This window comes from Erinaceus europaeus, chromosome 13, assembly GCF_950295315.1.
Source record: "Erinaceus europaeus chromosome 13, mEriEur2.1, whole genome shotgun sequence".
In the NCBI taxonomy this organism is placed as follows: domain Eukaryota; kingdom Metazoa; phylum Chordata; class Mammalia; order Eulipotyphla; family Erinaceidae; genus Erinaceus; species Erinaceus europaeus.
The window spans coordinates 76371891-76393878 of NC_080174.1; the positions used below are offsets into that span (position 1 = coordinate 76371891).

The window sequence follows — 21988 nt, forward strand, 5'->3', positions numbered from 1 at the left end:
ACCTCCGCGCCCCTCGAACATCCTCCTACGCGGTGGCGGCCGCCCAGAAAGCGGCTCCCCATGCCCGGCGGGTGGCGGCACTCCGGCTAGCTCTCAAGCTCGGGGAAGCCCCGGCGAGCACGGAGCTGAGTCCATCCTCCGCCCCCCGGGAGGCACGGGCCCACGTCAAAGCAGAGGGAGGAGACCGCCACCCCCCTCGTACACACACACCCCGAACGGACCCGCCTCCTCCCGCGGCCGCGAGCCCCGCGCCCCGCGTCCTGCGCCCGCACACCTGCTCGCTCCGCTGCCGCCGCTGCTGCCTGGCCGCCCGCCGTGCGCCTCCTCGCCCCGGCCTCCAGGCTCGCGCTCCCGCTCCCTCCAGGGCTCTCTCTGTGCCGCCCGAGCGCGTTCCGAGAGCTTAGTCGAGTCGCGGTGGCGACGTGGAGGAGGAAGAGCGAGCGAGCGGGGGCGCCGCGGTTCGCAGTCGCGCCTCCGGAGCCCTAGCGCTCACTCCCCATCCCGGGGCGGCGGGGAGAGCCGAGCTGAGAGCCAGGGGTCCCCGCCCCTGCCGCGCCGGCGGGGAGGGGGGAAGGGTGAGTGCGAGCGAAAGCTCCGGCCAGACTCTGGTTGTACAAAGTATCCAGTGTTCTCACCACCATTACCACAACCACCCGCAACTGCGGTAGTAGTAGCAGTTCCTGACCAGCCTCTCTCTCTCGTGTTTTTCTCTAGGAGCTACTCTAATCCAAACCTCGAGACATATGCACACAGAAAACACAGAAAGACTGCCCAGTGCGCATAAACAGGAGAGGTTCTGCCTAGGGTGGGTTGCCCCCAGTCCCTTTTGCAGGAGGGGGCGCTAGTTTCCAGTGGCCAATCCCGCTGCAGCTCTTAGTCTCCACCCTGGCTTCCCAAGCAAAGTTGGGTAGAGGGGGAGAAGCTTGACTCTGCCACTTTTTCAAAAGACCTGGAGAGGGACTCCTGTCACTGAGGGTAATCATGTCCTTGTTGATGACCACTCGAATTCTTAGAAGGTTCTGGAGTAGACAGTCTTCTTATCAGAATCAGCCAGTATTTAATGCATTGCTTACAACTTCTGCTCCTAGTTTACAAATCATGCAAAATATGTCTTGTCTTGATCTGAAAATGCGTCTAGCCTGAGACTAGATTCAACTCCAGTAGATGACTGTCATAATACCAGGTCTCCAGAACCAGAATAATACCAGGTCTCTAGAACCAGAATGCCAGATGTGGAAAGCAAAAGAGTCAAATGCTGCCCCATTGGAGCAGAGCGTGGAACAGGGAAGGGAGAAGCTGGTAACAGTTACTTGAAAAGTTTTTCTTTTAAAGTTTTTAAAATTTTTTAAAGGTCCATACTCCTGTCCTCCAGCTGTGTTATAATAAAACTAATGTGGTGGATTTTGGTTTTGTTTTTCCCTCATAGCTTCTGTCACTCACCCATGAAAATTTAATGAAGCATTTAGGGCTATTACCTCCAGAGTCAATGGGCTAAAAATATTTAGCCTAATGTATTCCTTGTGGCCCATGGCTGGTACATACAAAGTCATCCAGAGACCCTCCCTTTCTCCACAAAATTCACGACCCATTAAACTTATTCTGTAATAACAGCTTCTGTACAAATGAAGGCTGAGCAAACGGAAAGTGTCATACACTTCCTGAAAAGATAGCAATTTACACAGAATCAAGAAAAAAAAAGTCTGAGGTCATCTGCAGGATGCATTCCTGGGAGGAAAGTTGATCAGAGGAAACTCCCAACAAACTGAGAAAGAGAGGTGACCAACTTGTGCCTATTGCTTTTTACTTTATTTCTGAGGCTGGCTGGCATAAATGACAATAGATGCCAAGGCTGGAGCCAGTACAGATTTGTCCAACATTTCCAGAGTTCTAGACGATAGAAAAAGTTCCTAGGGAACACTTAAAATTTGTTTAATTAGGAAGTCCAGGGTCAGCAGGCAACTTAAACCAAAAGAAAACACCAGACCTTTGCTTTTTTCTTTCTTTCTTTCTTTTCCTTTCTTTTTTTTCTTTCTTTCTTTCTTTTTTTTTTTTTTTTTTTTGTTTCTAGAGTCAGACACCACAAGTCAGAAAGCAGGGGCCCTGGGTAAATCAGAGAAGACATGGTTGATAGTGGAAAAGGGAATGTACATACGTGTTATTCACTTCTATTATTTGGGACAGCAGTCCATCTTAGGGATGGGGTGTAGGTCTAACAACTACTTTTCACAAGCAACAACCAAAAACCATTCTAAAGTTTCTCAGTGCTTCTAAGTAAGCTAAAGAACACTAGAACTATTTACATACAATTAAGGCCCTGCCTGCTAAAGTGATTAAGTGATTGCCTTAAATTCCCTTCTGCAATTTTTTTTTTCAATAGTTCTTGTAATTGCAGATAGCCAAATGGAATGCTGGACACAAAATTGGCAAAAAAAAAATGGGTCACATTCATGTAAAATGATCTTTATATTCAATGTTGAGCAAGGTCTCTTCTGAAAACTAGACGAGTAAAAGGAGCCACAAGCTGTAGATATTACCAACTCCAAATTGGAAGAAAGTATATATAGATTTTTACTCCACCCAACTTATCCAAAAGAACTAGACTAAACAAAACCTTAAAGAACTATCTTAAGCAGCCTAGGAGGTGGCACAGTGGAGAAAGCATTGGACTCTCAAGAATGCAATCCTGTTTGATTTCCCATATTACATATGCCAGAGAGATGCTATGCTTCTCTCTCGCTCTTCCCCCACCCAATAAGTTAATGTATTTTAAAAAGAAATTTCTTAAGGTATTATGCTAAACATGTTAAACTACAAGTCAGAATTTTTCTCTTTTAAATAGCAAAATTATTTGTATTGAGTGTTATAAATGAGGGTGGGCCACAGCTAATTCATCTGGCACACACACACACACACACACACACACACACACTGCCATATGCAAGGACTTGGGTTTGAGCCCCTAGCACCATGCGTGAGCATCATGCATCACAGGTACTATGGAACTATCTTCTTTTATCTCAAATTAAAAAAGAAAAGAAAAAAAAAAAAAAGAGATAGCTGAGCTGTTATGCAAAAAGATTCCCATGCCTAAGGCCCTAAAGTCCTAGGCTTAATCCCCAACACCATAAACCAGAGCTGACCAGTATTCTGGTATAAAAGAAAAGAAAAAGAAATGGAAAAGAGAGTACCAGGGCTAGTGGAATCATGCAGACATGAAGCACCAGTCTTACAGAGAGAGAGAGAGAGAAAGAGAGAGAGAGAGAGAAAACAGTGACTCTGAACAATTTTGTCTGCTGATTATCTGAATAATCTGTTCATTGAAAATTCTTTTTTTTAATTTTTTTTCCTTTTTTATCTTTATTGGGGATTAATGTTTTACAGTCAACAGTAAATACAATAGTTTGTACATGCATAATATTTCTCATTTGCCACATAACAATATACCCCCCCCAGGTGCTCTGCCATCCTTTCCAGGACCCATACTCTCCCTATTCATTCTATTCATGCCTTCTTCCCATTTTTAATAGGGTTTTTATTTCTGTTACTGAGTTTTGTGAGTTCCTTATATATAATGGTTTTTAGCCTTTGTCTGATAAGTGGCATATAAACATCTCCCAATCAGTAGGGAGAAGGTGATGATTTCCTTTGCTGCACAGAAACTTACTAGTTTGAAGCAGCCCCGTTGGTTTGTTTTTGTTTTCCTTGCTGTTGTACTTGATGCTTCAAAGATATTTCTGAAGCAAACATCCTGGAGTGTTTTACCAAAGTTGTCTTCTATATATTTTCTTATTTATGGCTTAACATCCAAATCTTTGATCCATTTGCTCTGTGTGTGTGTGTGTGTGTGTGTGTGTGTGTGTGTGTATGTATGTGTGTGTGTTGATCTGTGGTGCTCCAGATTCACTCTTCTAGATGTTTCAACCCAACTTTCCCAGCAACATTTGTTGAAAAGACTCTCCTTTCTTCATTTAATGCTCAAAGTCACCGATTATCAGATGAATGCAAATAAAGACAATAATGAGCTATTTATTACTTTACACCTGTGAGAATGGCATATATCACAAAGGATGGAAACAGCCATATTGGTAAGGATGGGGTGGGGGAGAAGAAACACTTTTAGGGGCCGGGTGGTGGCACACTTGGTTGAGCACAGGTATCATAGTGCACAAGGACCTGGGTTCAAGCCCCCAGTCACCACCTGGAGGTGGAGAGTTTCCCAAGTGGTGAAGCAGGGCTGCAGGGGACTTGAAGGAAATCACGTTCAATGAGATAAATGAAATGGGGAAGAAGTAAGACCATATGATCTCACTTATTGGTAGTAATTTAGAAGCAAGGGAAGAAAATGAAGACCTAGTGTGGAGCTTGGGCTGGGCATGGTGTACTATAGCAAAGCAAAAGACTCTGGACGGGGGGAAGGTGAAGGAAAGGTGTTGGGTATCCTGCTCAGGACAGTGTAGAGTCTTGGGTCAGTAGTGGGAGTGATGTGCAAACACCTACCTCTGAGAGGTAAGAGGCTATATCAATGTGTCACTGCCTTATAAATCATTATTTCCTGAGACAAACATGACTTTACCATCTATTATGAGAAATTTATTTATTTATTTATTTATCTATTTATTTATTTATTTATTGCTACCAGTGGTATTGCTTGGGCTCAGGGCTGGCACAATGAATCCACTGTTCTCTGTGTCCATTTTTATTTCCTTTTTTAAATTTTCTCTTTCTATTTTTATTTGACAGGACAGTGAGGAATTGAGAGGGGAGGGAAGATAGAGAGTTAGAGAAAAAGATAAACACCTGCAGACATGTTTCATCTCTCATGAAGGGTATTCCCCCTGCAGGTGGGGAATGGGAGCTCAAACCCAGGTCCTTGCACATGCTAATATGTGCGCTTAAGTGGGTGTGCCACCATCTGGCTTCCATATTTTGAGAAATTTTAAATCCAGCAAATACTGCTTATTATGCTCTAACAATCATTCTGCATTCTCTCTCTACATTAACTCATGTAACATTTATGATGGCACACTGAAAGAGGTACTATTAATGGTGTGTGCAGTCAAGAATGTGGACTTTGGAATCTGCTGGGTCTGAGTCATTTTCTGATACATTATCATCCTTTCTGCACTTCAAAATCCTCAATTCATTCAACACAATACATGTGTTAAGGAAACATGTTCCTTGAGAGTGATAATATCCTTAAATGAATTAATATACTGAACATGGCTAGCACTAAGTCACCCCATCAACACTGACTCTCTTTCCAGAATAAAATCTAAACAGATAATCTTATTTATTCTTTACTTTATGGATCCTGTGTCTCCTAAAGGCATCATTTCACCACTCCTGGCACTGCTTTTTGATTCATTGAGAAAAACAGAACAAGGGAGTGACACCATAGCACTGAAACTTCCTCTGGAGGCAGTCAGGCGGTAGCACAGTGGGTTAAGCACATGTAGCATGAAGAAGCACAAGGACCAGCGCCAAGAAACCTGGTCAGAGCCCCTGGCTTCCCACCTGCAGGGGAATTGCTTTGCAGCCTGTGAAGCAGATCTGCAGGTGTCTATTTCTCTCCCCCTCTCTGTCTTCCCTTCCTCTCTCCATTTCTCTCTGTCCTATCCAACAAAGACAACAACAACAATAACTACAACAACAATAAAAAAGGGCAACAAAAGGGAAAAAATATATAGAAACTACCTCTGGAGAATGGTACTTAGCACCACCACCTCTTCTATCTGAGGCTTGAACCTGGGCCACATACATGGTAAGAAAGACAACCTACTAAGTAGAATTTGGCCTTACTTCCTTATAAATCAAGGGATATTTTTAGCGTCCATTCTATTTTTATTTTAAAAATTTTTTAAATATTTTATTTATTTATTTTCCCTTTTGTTGCCCTTGTTTTTTTTATTGTTGCTGTAGTTATTATTGTTGTTGTAATCGATGTTGTCGTTGTTAAAGAGGACAGAGAGAAATGGAGAGAGGAAGGGAGACAGAGAGGGGGAGAGAAAGACATCTGCAGACCTGCTTCGCCGCCTGTGAAGCGACTCCCCTACATGTGGGGAGCTGGAAGTTTGAACCAGAATCCTTAGGCAGGACCTTGCACTTCGCGCCATGTGAGTTTAACCCGTTGCTATCGCCAGACTCCGTATAGTGGCCATTCTATACATAAAGTCAATTATTCTAGGCAATTAAAATAATCATGGCTAATTTGAAGTAATTCTTGACTTTTAGGAACTCAGAGTCAATTAAATTAAAAAAACATAGGATGCCTTGGAATATACCTAAAATAGACTTCCTAGCTTCTTCTAACATGAAGACACCAAATCTCATATGCTATATTAGGTTCCTAACTATTAAACAATTTACCATGATACCAACCTGACTTACCTGGGCAGATGACATCACTAATGTGTCCTGGAACCCCATTTCCCCAGAGCCCTGCCCTACTAGGGAAAGATAGAAACAGGCTGGGGATATGGATCTGTCAATACCCATGTCCAATGGAGAAGCAATTACAGAAGCCAGACGTCCCACATTCTGAACCCTATAAATTTCTTTGGCATATATTCCCAGAGGGATAAAAAATAGGGAAGCTTCCAATGGAGGGGATGGGATCTGAAATTCTGGTGGTGGGAACTGTATCCCTCTTATCCCACAATCTTGTTGGTCATTCATTAATAAATCACTAAAAAAAGGGGGGATGGGTAGGATGAAAAAGGAGTTTTATTGTGGTCAGAAGATATCTCATCCAGTAGAGTGTATGCCTTAACATACATAAGGACCTGAGTTTGAGCCATATTGGAATACCATATGTAACACCAGGAGAAGTTCCACATATGGTAGAATGGTGCTTTGGTTTCTTCTCTCTCTCTCTCTAAAATAAAAAGAATGAAAAAGTTGTCCTGAGTGGTGAAATTACACATGAACAAGGCTCCAGCACTACAAATAAAGAAAACTGAAAGAAGCTTTATGAATTTTATATAATTTATCCCTATACATAAGATTCTCAATGGCGTAAGCTCTTTAAGTGTTAAGACATACTTGGCTCATAACTGAAGCAAAAGTGAAATTAATGTCAGAAAAATAAATAAACCCAAGTAGTCAAACTACCCCCCCCCAAAAAAAAAGAAAGGAAAAGGAAGAAATAAAGAGGATATTCTATATTATTCTAAAGTCTGCTTGCTCCTATAATTGTTTCAAATATACCTCTCAATGAGTGGAGTTTAATAAAATTTATTTATGCTATAAGCTCTGTAAGAACAAACACAAATTATTATATTTTATATTAGTTTGCAGTGCTTGCATACTCCAGAAATATGCTACTATTTCTATCCATATAAATTTCACGAATTAATATAAATTTTAATAATGCTCAGTAGGAATATTTCCCCTAAGGTTATGAGAAAAATGTGTTTAGAGTATACTAAAATGTAGAATGCACAAAATTTCAAAGATTAATACCGAAAGTAAGTATATATGCTTTTTTTTTTCGCCCTTCCAGGATTATTGCTGGGAGTTAGGCCTGCATTACAAATACACTGTTTCTGGCAGCCATTTTTTTTCTTTTTATTTGACAGGACAGAGAGAAACTAAGAGAAGAAGTGAAGATAGAGAGGGGGAGAGAAAGAAAGACAACTACAGACCTGCTTCATCACTTGTGAGGTGAGCCCCCTTGCAGGTGGAGAGCTGGGGGCTTGAACTGGAGTCCTGCATAGGTCCTTGCACTTCCTGCTATGTGTTCTTTGTACTATGCGTGCTTCATACTATGTGCACTTAACCCTGTGTGCTACCACCCAACTCCTGGTATGTATGCTTCCAGTTCAAGTTCATGTTCACACTCAGAATCTATTATTTCATTTTAAAAACACACTGATAATTTCCTCTAATTTCATAGTGCTAGGTAAGGGACAAAAACAAAAGGCAAAAAAAAATTGCTTTCAAACAATTATAGACATGTGAAGGAAAGATATCACCAGACTTCATTGCAATAAATATTATGAAAGTGTGAAGGAGCACATTGAATTGTGCATTTAACCCAGGGTAGATGTTCAGAAGACTTCATGTAGGAACCAAGATAGTCTTGAAAGACAGCTGTGACTATATAAAGTGGGGAACAGTATTTCAGGCCAAGAAAAATAGAAATACAGGGCAGGGGAGATAGCATAGTGGTTATACAAGCAGACTCTCATGGCTGAAGCTCCAAAAGTTGCAGGTTCAAGCCCACGCACCACCATAAGCCAGAGCTGACCAGTGCTCTGGTGTTTCTCTCTCTCTCTCTCTCTCTCTCTGCAGCTCTCTTAAAAATAAAATATTAGAAAAATAGAAATATACAGAAGCATAGAAGAGATTTTTCTCAGAAAGTATCTGTAGCTAACTCCTAGAAGTCATTAACCAAATTCTTTTTTTAAAAATATTTATTTATTCCCTTTTGTTGCCCTTGTTTCATTGTTGCAGTTCTTATTGCTGTTGTTACTGGTGTCGTTGTTGGATAGGACAGAAAGAAATGGAGAGAGGAGAGGAAGACAGAGAAGGGGAGAGAAAAATGGACACCTGCAGACCTGCCTCACCACCTGTGAAGTGACTCCCCTGCAGGTGGGAGCCAGGAGCTTGAACCGGGATCTTTAGGCAGGTCCTTGCACTTTGCACCATGTGTGCTTAACCCACTGCACCACTGCCCGACTCCTGCTAATCAAATTCTAAATGATTTTGTTTGCTATGTTCAAGATTTTGAAATGTAATAAATTTGACACAGAAGCAGATGGATCTGGGAGCAAGTAAATAGCTCATCTGGTAGAATGTACACTTTATCATCAGTTAGAACCCAGGTTGCAGGCTCCACTCACTACAGAGAAACATTTGCACAGGGCAAATTTCCTGAGCAGTGGAGCAGTGCTGTGGTATCTCTCTCATTTTCTCTCCCTCTCTGCCTGTCTCTCACCCTTTATTTTCTTTTTTCTTTAATTTATGCATTGGGTGATTAATAGTTTACAGTTGACAGTAAAATACAATAGTTTGTACATCTGGGTTCCAGGAAGATGGCGGACTGAGAAGCTTCTAGCAGCGTGTGCTCTGATCACATCTTCTGGAAACGGTAGGATTTTCTGCCTTTAGCAGGCCAGTCAATAAGGGGTCCTAGTGGTGACACCAAAGAGGTGACTATAATTTAATTTGGGTTAAGAATTAGAGTAAAGGTGGCACGGACTAGCAGGCAGGCTGCTCCAGACTTCCCAGGCGGCGGCAGGCAAGGCGGGTGCGCTGGGCATTGTCCTCCGCCCGGGAAGGCGGCTCCTCCACTGGTTGCAGAGCGCTGCTGGGCGGCCGGCAGAGGACCCGGAGGGAGCACTATAGCTCGGGGGCTTTCTCTTGGGAGTCTCCAGGGACCACCACGACCCTGAGGGCGGATCCAAAGACTTCGTAAGTATAGCTCTCATTGGATCAAAGGACTTGGAGCTAGTTTTCATTTTCGAGAAATCCTTTAAAAAAGTCCGGAGGGGGGGGGGGTTTCCCAGAAGATGGTGGACTGAGAAGCTGCTAGCTGCTGAGCTCCAAACACATCTCCTGGAAACAGTAGGATTTACTGCCTTTAGCAGGCCAGCCAATAAGGGGCCATAGCAGTGACACCAAGGAGGTGACTATAACTTAATTTGGGTTAAGAATTAGAGTAGGGGAAAAAATTCTTTTTTCTTCCTTTTAATTTTCAAGCATAGCTCCTTCCCCCCCCCCCCCCATAAGCAATCCCTGGGGACGAGCTCCTAGCAGGATACCCCATACCACCAAACAGGGTGCTTTTTTGAATTCACTAATACACATTTGGGAATTTCCTTGCACTGCTCTTTAATTACAACTCTTTTTCTTATCTTCTCCCTTTTCTCTCTCTTGTCCCTCTCTCTCTCTCTCTCTTTTTTTAATCTTGTCATACACTTCTTCCTTTTTCTTTGCCTTTCAGAATTTGTGAATTATTTTGGGGAAGAAATCTGACTCAGAGTGGACTCTCTATGTGTGTATCTCTGCTCTAGTTCCCTTTCCCCTCTTGTTACCCCTAGAATATACAGTGGATAGTAGATTTGCATAACTGTCTATTCTTGCTATCCTCTCTTTCTTCTCTCTTTCTTCACTGGGATTTGGTTACTATTTTTTCACGGACTAGAGAAATTGTTTGGCTAACTGGTAACGATTAAACTACTTCAATACTTACTTCAGTTGCTACTGTAATTCCGGAGGTTGGTGAGTGCAATTGTCATAAAGGTATTTAGTACAGTGTTACTTGTACTCAAGACACAACAACTGAGGAACAACAGAGCATAAAAAAAAAAAGAAACACATAAATCAAAAAAATGGGTAGATCAAAAACAAATAAAACTGCTACTCCAATGAATGAAGACAAGAGCCCAGAAGAAACTACAAATCAGCCAGAAGTAACCATAGATAAGAAAAGTATGCAAGCAATAATAAACTTATTAATCACAGAAATGAAAACAACATTGGAGGAAAGGAATGGCAGTATTAGGTAAACAACAGTTGAGACCCCCAAGGAAAATACTGATTATCTTGAGGCAATTAGAGAACTGAAAGCTGAAATAGCTGTAATGAAGAAAGAAACTGAGGCAAGGGAAAGCAGACTAACAGAAGCAGAAAACAGAATTAGTCAGACAGAGGATGAGTTAGAGAAAACAAAGAAAGAGGTGAAAGAGCTTAAAAAGAGATTGAGAGACACTGAAAACAACAACAGAGACATATGGGATGATCTCAAAAGAAGTAACATTCATATAATTGGCCTGCCAGAGGAAGAAAGAGAGGAAGGGGAAGCAAACATTCTAGAGGAAATAATACAAGAAAACTTCCCAGACCTGAATAACAGAAAGGATATCAAGGTTCAAGAGGCCCAGAGAATACCAAACAGAATCAACCCAGACCTGAAGACACCAAGACACATCATAGTCACAATGAGAAGAAGTAAGGATAAAGAAAGGATCCTAAAGGCTGCAAGAGAGAAACAAAAAGTCACATACAAGGGAAAACCCATAAGATTATCTGCAGACTTCTCCACTCAAACTCTAAAAGCCAGAAGGGAGTGGCAAGATATCTATCAAGCCCTGAATGAAAAAGGGTTTCAACCAAGGATAATACATCCTGCTAGACTTTCATTCAAACTAGATGGAGGGATCAAAACCTTCTTAGATAAACAACAGTTAAAGGAGGCAACCATCACCAAGCCGGCCCTGAAAGAGGTACTAAAAGACCTCTTATAAACAAGAACATCACTATAATACTTGCAATATATCAGAGCAAACAAGTTTTTTTTAGAACAATGGCACTACAATACATTAAATCCATAATATCAATAAATGTCAATGGCTGAAACTCACCCATCAGAAGGCACAGGGTGGGGGGATGGATCAGAAAACATAACCCAACCATATGCTGCTTGCAAGAATCCCATCTGTCACAACAAGATAAACACAGACTTAAAGTGAAAGGATGGAAAACTATCTTACAGGCTAACGGACCACAAAAAAGGGCAGGAACAGCCATTCTCATCTCAGACACGATAGATTTTAAATTAAATAAAGTAATAAAAGATAGGCAAGGATATTACATAATGATTAGAGGATCAATCAACCAAGAAGACTTAACAATTATTAACATCTATGCACCCAACGAGGGACCATCTAAATACATTAAGCATCTACTGAAAGAATTTCAAAAATACATCAATAGTAATACAATAATAGTGGGAGACTTCAATACCCCACTCTCACACTTAGACAGATCAACAAAACAGAGAACCAATAAAGATACAAGAGAATTGAATGAAGAGATTGACAGACTAGACCTCTTGGACATTTTCAGATTCCTCCACCCCAAAAAACTGGAATACACCTTCTTTTCAAATCCACATAATACATACTAAGGATAGACCACATGTTAGGCCACAAAGACAGCATCAATAAATTCAAGAGCATTGAAATCATCCCAAGTATCTTCTCAGACCACAGTGGAGTAAAACTAACATTTAACAACAAACGGAAAATTATTAAAAGACACAGAATTTGGAAACTAAACAACATGCTCCTTAAGAACCACTGGGTCAGAGACTCACTCAAACAGGAAATTCAAATGTTCCTGGAAACTAATGAAAATGAAGACACAACCTATCAAAATATTTGGGACACAGCTAAAGCAGTACTGAGAGGGAAACTTATAGCCATATAATCACATATTAAACACCAAGAAGAAGCTCAAATGAATGACCTTACTGCACACCTCAAGGACTTAGAGGAAGAGGAACAAAGGAACCCTAAAGCAACAAGGTCAGAAATCACTAAAGTTTGAGCAGAAATAAACAACATAGAAAATAAAAGAACCATACAAAAGATCAATGAAGCCAAATGTTGGTTCTTTGAAAGATTAAACAAAATTGACAAACCCCTAGCCAGACTCACCAAACAAAAAAGAGAGAAGACTCAAATTAATAGAATTGTAAATGATGCAGGAGATATCACAACTGACTCCACAGAAATCCAGAGAATCCTGAGAAACTTCTATAAAGAACTATATGCCACCAAGCTAGAGAATCTGGAAGAAATGGAACAATTCCTAGAAACATATGCACTTCCAAAACTGAACCAAGAAGAACTACAAAATCTAAATGCACCAATCACAGACAAAGAAATTGAAACCGTTATTAAGAATCTCCCCAACAACAAAAGTCCTGGACCAGATGGCTTCACAAACGAATTTTACAAAACTTTCAGGAAACAGTTAATACCCATACTTCTTAAGCTATTCCATAAGATTGAAGAAACAGGAATACTCCCTTCCACCTTTTATGAAGCCAACATCACCCTGATACCAAAAGCTGATAGGGACAGAACAAAAAAGGAAAACTACAGACCAATATCTCTGATGAACATAGATGCCAAAATATTAAACAAGATCTTGGCCAACCGGATACAGCAACACATCAAAAAGATTGTTCATCATGACCAAGTGGGATTCATCCCAGGAATGCAAGACTGGTTCAACATCCGTAAGTCAATCAATGTCATTCACCACATCAATAAAAGCAAAGCCAAAAACCACATGATTATCTCAATAGATGCAGAGAAAGCCTTTGACAAAATCCAACACCCGTTCATGCTCAAAACTATACAAAAAATGGGAATAGATGGGAAATTCCTCAAGATAGTGGAGTCTATATATAGCAAACCTACAGCCAACATCATACTCAATGGACAGAAGCTGAAAGCATTCCCCTCAGATCAGGGACTAGACAGGGCTTTCCACTGTCACCGTTACTCTTCAACATAGTATTGGAAGTTCTTGCCATAGCAATCAGGCAATAGAAAGAAATCAAAGGAATACAGATTGGAAGGGAAGAAGTCAAGCTCTCACTATTTGCAGATGATATGATAGTATACAAAGAAAGACCTAAAGAATCCAGTAGAAAATTACTGGAAGTTATTAGGCAATATAGCAAGGTATCAGGCTACAAAATCAATGTACAAAAATCAGTGGCATTATGCAAACACTAAATCTGAAGAAGAAGACATCCAGAAATCACTCCCATTTACTGTTTCAGCAAAATCAATCAAATACCTAGGAATAAAGTTGACCAAAGACGTGAAAGACTTGTATGATGAAAACTATGAGTTGCTACTCAAGGAAATAGAAACTGATACCAAGAAATGGAAAGATATCCCATGCTCATGGATTGGAAGAATAAATATCATAAAATGAATATTCTCCCCAGAGCCATATACAAATTTAATGCAATACCCATCAAAGTTCCACCAAGCTTCTTTAAGAGAATAGAACAAACACTACAATCATTTATCTGGAACCTGAAAACACCTAGAATTGCCAAAGCCATCTTAAGGAAAAGAAACAGAAATGGAGGCATCACACTCCCAGACCTTAAACTATATTATAAAGCCATCATCATCAAAACAGCATGGTACTGGAACAAAAATAGGCACACAGACCAGTAGAACAGAATTGAAAGCCCAGAAGTAAATCCCAACACCTATGGGCACCTAATATTTGATAAGGGGGCCCAAAGGATTAAATGGAAAAAAGAGGCTCTCTTCAATAAATGGTGCTGGGAAAACTGGGTTGTAACATGCAGAAGAATGAAATTGAACCATTTTATCTCACCAGAAACAAAAATCAACTCCAAATGGATCAAAGACCTAGATGTCAGACCAGAAACAATCAAATACTTAGAGGAAAACATTGGTAAAACACTTTCCCACATACACCTCAAGGACATCTTTGATGAATCAAACCCAATTGCAAGGAAGACTAAAGCAGAAACAAACCAATGGGACTATATCAAATTGAAAAGCTACTGCACATCCAAAGAAACTATTAAACAAACAGAGAGACCCCTCACAGAATGGGAGAAGATCTTCACATGCCAGACATCAGACAAGAAACTAATCACCAAAATATATAAAGAGCTCAGCAAACTTAGCACCAAAAAAGCAAATGACCCCATCCAAAAATGGGCAGAGGATATGAACAAAACATTCACCTTAGAGGAGATCCAAAAGGCTAACAAACATATGAAAAACTGCTCTAGGTCACTGATTGTCAGAGAAATGCAAATTAAGACAACAGTAAGATACCACCTCACTCCTGTAAGAATGGCATACATCAAAAAGGACAGCAGCAACAAATGCTGGAGAGGCTGTGGGGACAGAGGAACCCTTTTACATTGCTGGTGGGAATGTAACTTGGTACAGCCTCTGTGGAGAGCAGTCTGGAAAACTCTCACAAGGCTAGACATGGACCTTCCATATGATCCAGTAATTCTTCTCCTGGGGTTATACCCCAAGGACTCCATAACACCCAACCAAAAAGAGGTGTGTACTCCTATGTTCATAGCAGCACAATTCATAATAGCTAAAACCTGGAAGCAACCCAGGTGCCCAACAACAGATGAGTGGCTGAGAAAGCTGTGCTATATATACACAATGGAATACTATGCAGCTATCAAGAACAATGAACCCACCTTCTCTGACCCATCTTGGACAGAGCTAGAAGGAATTATGTTAAGTGAGCTAAGTTAGAAAGATAAAGATGAGTATGGGATGATCCCACTCATCAACAGAAGTTGACTAAGAAGATCTGAAAGAGAAACTAAAAGCAGGACCTGACCAAATTGTAAGTAGGGCACCAAAGTAAAAACCCTGTGGTGAGGGGTAGACATGCAGCTTCCTGGGCCAGTGGGGGGTGGGAGTGGGCGGGAGGGATGGGTCACAGTCCTTTGGTGGTGGGAATGGTGTTTATGTACACTCCTAGCAAAATGTAGACATATAAATCAGTAGTTAATATGAGAGGGGGAAAATCAATTGTATGTCTCAAAGTTTCTCAAAACACAAACTGAATCTTTTTTAATATATAGGCTGTGTATTTGATATGCGGACTCTCTCAAAAGCCTAGACCAAGTAGATTAGAAGCATCCAATAGCACAGCTATATACAAGATACTGGATACTGTACAGCAAACCATAACAAAAGGACTTTTCAAAGTTAACCCAATTACCAAATAATGTGATGATAACATTAACTATCGATTGTCTTTTTGAACCCTAAGACAGCAGGAACCTCACATCTCCACTATAGAGCCCCTACTTCCGCCAGTCCTGGAACCCATTGATAGGGCCCACTTTCCTGTATGCATCTCCTAATCCAAACCAAATAATATTGTATCCGCCGATCACAATCTAACCAACGCAATGATTGCCACCTCAACATGCTTCACCTCAGACTGTGTCCAGAGACTTCACGTGTGGAATGACAACCCTTCAGCTTCATTACTCGGGTGAGACCTTTCCTTTTATAGTACACTCTAATTTCATCTCAGGTAGTTCACTTTCTAACAAAGTCCCATAACCTAGATATACACCAGTTTCTGTGAGAGAGAGCTTATGTTCACACGTACCCATAAACTACTGCAAAATATATACCTGAAAGCAGAAGTACACTAGAGTTTGCAGTGAGTACCTCCCTAACACTTCCTCTCCACTATTCCAAGCTTGGGATCCATGATTGCTCAACAAATTGTTTGGCTTCATATGTTAACTCTCTTTTCAATCACCAGGTTCCAGATGCCACCAGGATGCTGGCCAGGCTTCCCTGGATTGAAGACCCCACCAATGTGTCCTGGAGCTCACCTTCCCCAGAGACACACCTTACTAGGGAAAGAGAGGCAGACTGTGAGTATGGATCGACCAGTCAACGCCCATGTTCAGCAGGGAAGCAATTACAGAAGCCAGACCTTCTACCTTCTGCAACCCTCAACGACCCTGGGTCCATGCTCCCAGAGGGCTAGAGAATGGGAAAGCTATCATGGGAGGGGGTGGGTTATGGAGATTGGGCGGTGGGAATTGTGTGGAGTTGTACCCCTCCTACCTTATGTTTTTGTTCATTAATCCTTTCTTAAATACAAAATTTAAAACAAACAAACAAACAAACAATACAATAGTTTGTACATGCATAACATTTCCCAGTTTTCCACATAAAAGTTCAACCCCCACTAGGTCCTCCTCTATTATTATGTTCAAGGTCCTGAACCCTCCCTGCCCCTCACCCCAGAGTCTTTTACTTTGGTGCAATACACCAAATTGAGTACACGTTCTGTTTGGTGTTTTCCCTTCTGATCTTGTTTTTCAACTTCTGTCTGTGAGTGAGATCGTCCCATATTCACCCTTTTGTTTCGGACTTATCTCACTTAACATGATTTCTTCAAGCTCCATCCATATGGGGTAAAGTAAGTGAATTCACCATTTTTAATAGGTGAGCAGTATTCCATTGTCTCAGTCTTTATTTAAAACAAACAAACATAAAAGACCTGATAAGTCCCCCAAGAGCTATGCAATGTGCAGGTGTGAAAGGACTCTAGAAGCAAATTAATAACAACAACAGTAACAATAACAGTGGTGGGATGGCAAAACAGCTCACTTTGACAGTGTGTTGTTGTGTTGCCATATGCAACACCCACTGCCTTATAGGAAGCTTTGGTGTTGTGGTATGTTTGTTTGTATGTATCTATTGCTACTTATTTTTTTAAATAAATAAAATAAAAATAATAAAAATATTAATAAGCAAAGCACGAACATTTTACAGAACCTACAGTAACTTTACTTCATACAGTTTGTTTATATTCCCTGGACGAAAGTAGAATTGCCACTTCTCTTCTGAAGTCAGACAAGCAAGGAGAAAAGTGCTCTGTGTGACTTCATCAAAACACAAGTTTCCTTTTTTTCATGGAACTGGCATTGTTTGATTCCAAGGAAAGGTTGTGTGGAGTATTACTAAATTTGACTCTGGTTTACAGTAGCTATAAATAGAACGCCTTTTATTTTTTCCAAGGAGGGGGTGGATGAGAGCAGCAACACTGCAATTGTATTTATGCCACCAAGCTGCTCTTCTTAGTTAAATGCACAGTAGAAACAAAGTGGAGAGCTACAGTGATTGCCAAATGGCTCTTCAGTTTCAACACAAACCATTCATTTTTCTGTTTTCCGCTCATAAAGTGGAGCTGAAGGTGATGTTAGTGCTTGGAAATTGGAGTAGACTAAAAGCTATCAGAAAATGGTTGATGGGTCAGAGAGATAGTTCACCTGGGTGCCTTTGTTATTGTTGTTGTTTTCATCCCTCCTTCCTCTTTCTTTATCCCTTTCTTTCATCCTTCCTTTATTCCTTCCTTCCTTCCTTTCTTTCTTTCTTTCTTTCTTTCTTTCTTTCTTTCTTTCTTTCTTTCTTATCATTTATCAATTTACAGCCCAGGTTGTAGACCCATCCAACATCTCTGTGGAACCTGGTGCTGGGATCTCTTTCTCTCTCTTTCTTTCTCTCTCTTTCTCTGAAACAGTTGACCTGGAAAAGTTGCATAACAACAAAATGACTGAGTTTCTGAAGCTTAGTATTTCTGAGACACAGAGAAGCCTCATTATGCCATACAGTGTGGCTGACTGGCGTTCTCTGGCCTCTATGTTAAAGGTATGAGAGACATCTGTTGCCTATCTCTCCAGGATTACTCTTCCTTCTTCTGTAAACACCTAGATTTCACTGGGGAACAGTTATCATCTATATATTTTTTCCCACTTAGTCCTGGTAGAGCCAACTCTATCCCAGCTCAGGGGAAGGACATATGTGGTATATTTATTGGTCTCAATTAAGAGATGATCAAATTGGCAACCTGTGTGTTTTTTATAGAACAATTGGGAAACATGCTTTCTTTTTGCCACTGGACTGGAAAATGAAGAAATGCCATGCTGGTGTTTTCAAGAATTCATTTCATAAGAAAAACTCTTAGAGAGTACAACTGGCAGAGGCAGAGAAGAAGACAAGAGTTAATATACATAAAAATAGAGGTTTTGGAAAATATCTTTGAAATACTGGTTTGAATCTGACTGAAGCCAGCTATCATTACCCAAACTAAACAAAAATAATCTACCACTTAAGCTGCTTTGAGTTGTTGTTTTGTTTTTACTTTTAACCAAAGGAATTCTGACATACTAAGTATTACATTAGGAACTTTCTATGTGTCATCCAATTTAATAATTAAATACTCCCCCAAAGCTATTTATATATGTTTATAATTGGTCTTTTTCTCAACAAATGAAATCACATTTTACAGATTAGGATTGGATTTAGTATATATATTCTTGCCAAGGGTACAAATATATACAGGCTGTTGGGAAATAAAAAAATTTAGACGTCATTTACAATAAATACCTCAGCATAAAATATTTAGGAGTAAGATGAAGAAAATTGCAATGTTTATTCACTAAAATATTCAAAATGTTGATGAAAACTATTAAGCAAGGCCCAGATAAATAAAGACATATTCAGTATTCACGGTCTGAAAAATTCAATGGTGATGCCGATTCTTCCAAATATAAACTATATACCCTTAGCAAAGTTCAACTAAAACTTGCAGCAAAAATTTGAAGAAACTGATGCATTAGCTCAAAAATATTCAAATGCGAAAGTGCAAAAATAGAGTAGCCAAAACCATCCTGAGGAGAGCAAAATCAGAACGGATACTCCTTAGCATAAAAATTGCATTAAGTATAACAACAACAATAAAACAACAAGGGTAACAAAAGGGAATAAATAAATAACTATTTTTAAAAAATTGCATAAAGTTAAAATAACCAAGACTAAGGATACATAACCTGACCAGGGAAACAATAGAAAATTCAAAAATAAGCCAACACAAATGCAGTGAAGTGAATTTTTCTAAACTACAATGCCAATTCAATTCACCATGGAACATGGTATTTAAATAATTAGAAAACTATATGTGATAAAGTCAACCTCAACATTTTTCCTCATGTCATGCAGTAAACGATGTAGTTACGAAGCTAGTAAACAATCTATAGAAGCACTATAGATTTGGAGGTATGATTCAATAAATTTCCTAGAACACAAAACCATTGAATATGAAAGAAAACAGTGGACTTTATGAAAATGTGCAGTGTGGGATGCCTGCTTTGCCATGAATAAGGCCCATGTTCAAGCCAGATCCCCACCATAGTGGGGAAAAAGCTTCTACTTCAGTGCTGCAGTATCCTTTCCTATCCCTTTGTCTCTTTTTCTGCCTGAGAAAGTTGGCCCAGTGCAGTGAACCCCTTCTAACAACTAAAAATAATAAATTAATACATATGCTGATTCTAAAGTTAACTTTAAGAAGACAAATGGTAAACCACAAACTTGGAGAAAATGTTCACAATACAAATGCCTAGAAAGAATTGAATACAGAAAAGATAATCCTAATAATAGAAATAATAATAATAACTCAAACTGACAGAAAACTAAAGTAATCTCATTATAGAAGAAGATCTATGATTGACCAGTAAGAATTTTAAAAGGTGTTTGATATTATTAATCATAAGTAATTTGCCATACTCATTAATATAGCTACATTTTAAAAGTCTGACAACATTAAATATAGATGAGGATGTAGTGTTCTCGCATTTCGCTAGCGAACAGTTAAACTGATCACCATTTTGGAAAACCGATACTTTCTCTGTTTTATTCCTTTTTTTCTTAATTGTGTTACTAGGCAATAAGCAACTGACATACCTGGTGCAATCTGTTTTTATTCTGCATTACTTTGGAAAGAGTGAGGAGAGAGAGAAAGAATAAAACACAGTTCCACCATACATGGAATTCCACTGTCCATCCTTGAGTATTTCAGTCATATGAGGAGAGAAGACAGGGTCTGAGACTTGGTACAGTGTGCTTTCTCTCCACGGAGTCATCTCTCTGGCCTGCCTACACTTTCCCATCAAGTTTGGTAGATATATACTCTTTGGGCAGTTGTAAATATTCGAGTTCTTCTTATTTATCTAGAAATCAAGTACATGTACACAAACACATATTAGTACGTAGTAATTATTTATAAGAGATTGCCTTATTCGTGGTAAATCAAACAAGAAAAAAACCACAAATGTCTTTCCATAATAGATGAATAAGCAAATTGTGGATTGCTCATACCAGGAAGTACAATTACATAAGAAATACTACTGTAAATAGGGATTAACTAATGATTTTTTAAATATTTATTTCTTTATTTTTTCATTTCATGAGGTAGTTTCACTGAGAGAAAGAAAGAGAAACAAGAGCACTTCAGCATATGCAGCAGGCAAGATCAAACCGGGAGCTTCAGGGACACAAGATCCATGCTCAAGCTGTGTTATTTCCCCAGTCTGCTACACTACGGATTTATATAGTAACAAGGCTAAATCATAAAACACATATTGAGTAAAACATGCCCAGTAAGAGATAATATGTTTTATTCGTAATAATACCCTTTTCAAAGTTGGGCTTCTTTTACTCAACATCTCTACTTTTTATTTTATTGTAGACAATGTCTCTGATGATGAGAAAAATCAGACCAGTATTTGGCTCTGTAGAGAGGTATTGCCTGGAAAGATTTAAAAGATGCTTTCTGGGATAATGGAATGTACTATATCTTCAATGTTAAGTTGGTTAGACAGGCAAATACACTTAGTGAAAACTGATTAGACTTGGGATATAAGTATTTCAATATATATCAAGTGTGTGTGTGTGTGTGTGTGTGTGTTATTTAAAGGACAGACACTAAAAGTAGATCAGTCTATCAGATCTCAGCTCGCATAACTCTATGGCACCACACTATTGTGTTTTAATGCAGACACTTGACCTAAAACTGAACATCTTGAATTAAGTGTTATTGTGCTTTTAGTTTAAAAAGAGCTTTCTATACCATATATGGCACTATTAATACTATTAATGTATGCCTTAAAGCACTGGAAGAATGTTTGGATTGAAATGGGATACCTTCACAGAACACTTTCACTTTTTCTTTTGTTTTATTTATTTATTTATATATTTGTTTGTTTTCTCTTTGGAAGGTGCTCTATTTCTGTAAAGATTTTTCTAGTACACAGACTAATCAATATATAGATCAGATGACTGCCTGACAAAAAATATAAGAAACTCAAGCTTCAGGTGGTAAAAGTAAATGAGGGAAGGACATCTTGAATTACAAGACATTTCAACTGTCTTTCCAAACTGTGATTGTCTGTGATTGACCAAAGAGCTCTTGAAAAACTCTGAAGTCATAATGTTGACAGCAGAAATGACAGGAAGTACCTGGCAGAAATGACAGGAAGTACCTGGCAGAAATGACAGGAAGAAGGAAATTACTGCACAGGAAATGGGAATGGTGACAGGTATGGCTTGGAAAGGTAAAGGTTTGGCTGTTATAAGCTAGACCTGTGGGCATGGCTTGGCTCTCTAACTAGGTGAGCCCCCATCAAAATATTAGTAAAGGGGGCTTCTCTCTCTCTCTCTGTCCCTGTATCTCTCTATCTCTCTGTCCCTCTCTCCCTCCTCTTTTGGTCAAACATGTGAGTGTTTTCAGTTTTCTTGAATAAAGTTTAAAATTCCTGAAAATCATGCTCTCTCCTCAATTCTTTATTGAGATT

General features: G+C 39.6%; 1 protein-coding gene across 7 annotated transcripts in view; it reads right to left on the reverse strand.

The window, feature by feature from the left end:
• DAB1 (DAB adaptor protein 1) overlaps positions 1-21988 on the reverse strand; it is a 1538943-nt gene that overhangs the window by 522703 nt on the left and 994252 nt on the right. Inside the window, exon 1 of one of the 7 annotated variants that reach the window (XM_060206271.1) lies at positions 3-122. The exons of the other annotated variants lie outside the window; for them this stretch is intronic. The gene's annotated coding sequence lies outside the window, so the exon portion shown is untranslated. Of the gene's footprint in view, positions 1-2; positions 123-21988 lie in introns of those variants that run through there. 7 annotated transcript variants of the gene reach the window in all.